At 44.2% G+C, this 2,500-nt stretch overlaps 1 non-coding gene across 1 annotated transcript; it reads right to left on the reverse strand.

The window, feature by feature from the left end:
* Positions 1 to 1,728: 1,728 nt before the first annotated feature.
* LOC143307319 (5.8S ribosomal RNA) lies at positions 1,729 to 1,883 on the reverse strand. Its single transcript, XR_013064490.1, has one exon. It is a non-coding gene; the product is annotated as a 5.8S ribosomal RNA (ribosomal RNA).
* Positions 1,884 to 2,500: the final 617 nt, after the last annotated feature.

The raw sequence follows: 2,500 nt of genomic DNA on the forward strand, positions 1-2,500 counted from the left end.
TTCTTTGGTTTCATCGAAAGGTGAATAATGATGCTCGATGCAAAAAAAAAAAAAAATAAACGAAAAGAAGCAAAAAAGCAAACACGTAGAGAAACTGTGCGTGAATCAACCTTTCGCATATTCAATTTTTCCTCCTCTCTCGTTTCAAAATGTTTGTATTTATCGTTCGATGAAACGAGCACAAGAGGGAAAAAAAAGTTGAGACACGACGTTCCCATAATTTTCGTGTTATTTCCTTTTTGCTTCAAACATTTTGCGGACTGCAGCTTCGTCGTATTGCTTTTATCAATTTTTAACAATTTCAAAGCGAAGACAACTCGCAAGACGATCCATTTCGTCTCGGTTCAATTTTAACGTCCGTCCGTATTATTTTTTGTTCCACAAGAGATTTCGAATAGGTTTCTTTATTTATCATCCCTTCTTTTCGAGCGCCACGGAAGCAAGAGGAAAAGCAAGAGCGAGAGAACATTTCGCGTATACTTCATTTAACAATTTTAACCAACACGCGATGTACTCCACACACCTCTTAGATTTAACAACTGCTTTTCTCTTCTTCTCCCCTTAGCGCAAGGGTAAACCCCATTTGTCTCTTCTTTGGAACGCAACAAAACTTTCGAGGACTGGACGACCGAGCGATGGTCGCGCGGTCTTCGCTTATCTTTAACAAACGAAGTAGTCCGTATGTATTCTAAATGTTGAAGCCTCCTAGAGCTTTAAGCCATGCGAGACATTGAAATGCTGTTTTAACGGGAGCATGCATAATTGCTGCAAACATACTTTTATCACAAGTTCTAGCCACGCCACGGAGGCTTCGAAGTTCCTTCACCATTCGCTTTCCTCTCTTTTGTTACACAGTTTTAGACTACGATCAGGGGTACCGAAACGCTGTATTGATTGTAAACAACCATTTTTATCTTGGAGCGGAGCGTTCCTTTACTCGTTAGATTTGTCTTGTCGCGTGTGTATTCGCTTTTTCGACGCTTTTTAACCATTTAACTTGTTTAGCGAAGCTAAACGCACAGACAGACAAAAAAAAAGGAACAGCATCGCGCGTCAAACAGCGACGACCCATCTGAAGCGATCTTTCATTTATACACCGTTTGTAAACAGAGAGATGTATAAAGCGCGGGGAATCATTCGAAACCCTGGGGCTATTCGAGCTTGCATTTCAGCAAATTATCATCTCAAACATTTCACTCGTTTGCTTTTTCTAAATTTATAGGAGAGCTTCTTTCGTTTATTTTTGACACACCTTTCGTAAATATCGTTTCTGGCAACGTCGGGAGCGTGGATTTCTACAAGTGAACAATCGCGCCGATCCGATAACTTCCAGCAGGATGGAGAATCTTTATAGATTATCTTCCGAGAACTCGGTGCTTTCACGGGCGGTCGTTTATAAATTTTAACGAACGACTCGCGCGCCGTGACGCACTTGCGCTAGTTCGAAGAGATATTTCGAAATTTGTTTCTCTCCTTTAACGGCCTGCATTTAGTGTATCGGTTGCGATTTTCGTCACATCGTTTCCACGACAAACGCCGACGAACTGCCCAACTATCGCTCGTACGTTGCGACTCTTTCTTTGTTTATCGTTCATTCATTCTTTCAATTTCGTTCGATAATCCCGCTCCGAAACGTTCTACTTTCGTTGAACGACGGCGAGATGTTTAGAAAGAAATGAATTACTCTTTTTTCGAGAAGCAAACGCAAGCAGTCTTTTGTTAAGAAAACGACCCTCAGCCAGGCGTGGTCCAGGAATTGTATCCGTGGACCGCAATGTGCGTTCGAAATGTCGATGTTCATGTGTCCTGCAGTTCACACGTTGACGCGCAATTAGCTGCGTTCTTCATCGACCCACGAGCCAAGTGATCCACCGTTCAGGGTAATCGTAAAATTTTGTATTTCAAACTCTTTAGATCTTTAGAGTGTTATTTTCATTATTAACACGCATCACATTCGATACCCACATCACTCTCCCACCCGGCGCGTGCGGGAGAGCGAATTCGGGCGTCGCCAACGTATTTGTTTGTTTGTTCGATCGTTGACGACACGATCGCGTCCAAGGACGGAAACCGTCGGAGAAACGCCCAGTGGCACGCTCCTCTCGACGGTCGGGCGTAAAGTACATTTAAAAACCTTGAAAAGTACGAACGCACACAAGGAATGCGAGCGCGCGTCCTGTCGCTGAATCGTGGGTTGCGAGATTCGAACAGACACACGGCCGGCGACGATCGGTCTAACTAATGGACACATAGTTTTTCAAAGACTCGCTATCGTCGCTTCTCAGCCGGTCCGTAAACAACACACATCGATCAGGCGGACGCACGAATCTTACCACGGTGCGTGTTTCGTAGATTCCAGGTTACCCGCAAGTACCTCTCTCTCCCTCTCGAAAGAGGAATCTCGATCCGTCCTTTTTGGACAATGGAGAAATCTTTTTATCGCAACACGGATGGCAAAGAAACAACCAAAGCGTAGGAGCGTGGGGACGAGAGCGACGAA

Source organism: Osmia lignaria, unplaced genomic scaffold (assembly GCF_051020975.1).
Source record: "Osmia lignaria lignaria isolate PbOS001 unplaced genomic scaffold, iyOsmLign1 scaffold0051, whole genome shotgun sequence".
In the NCBI taxonomy this organism is placed as follows: domain Eukaryota; kingdom Metazoa; phylum Arthropoda; class Insecta; order Hymenoptera; family Megachilidae; genus Osmia; species Osmia lignaria.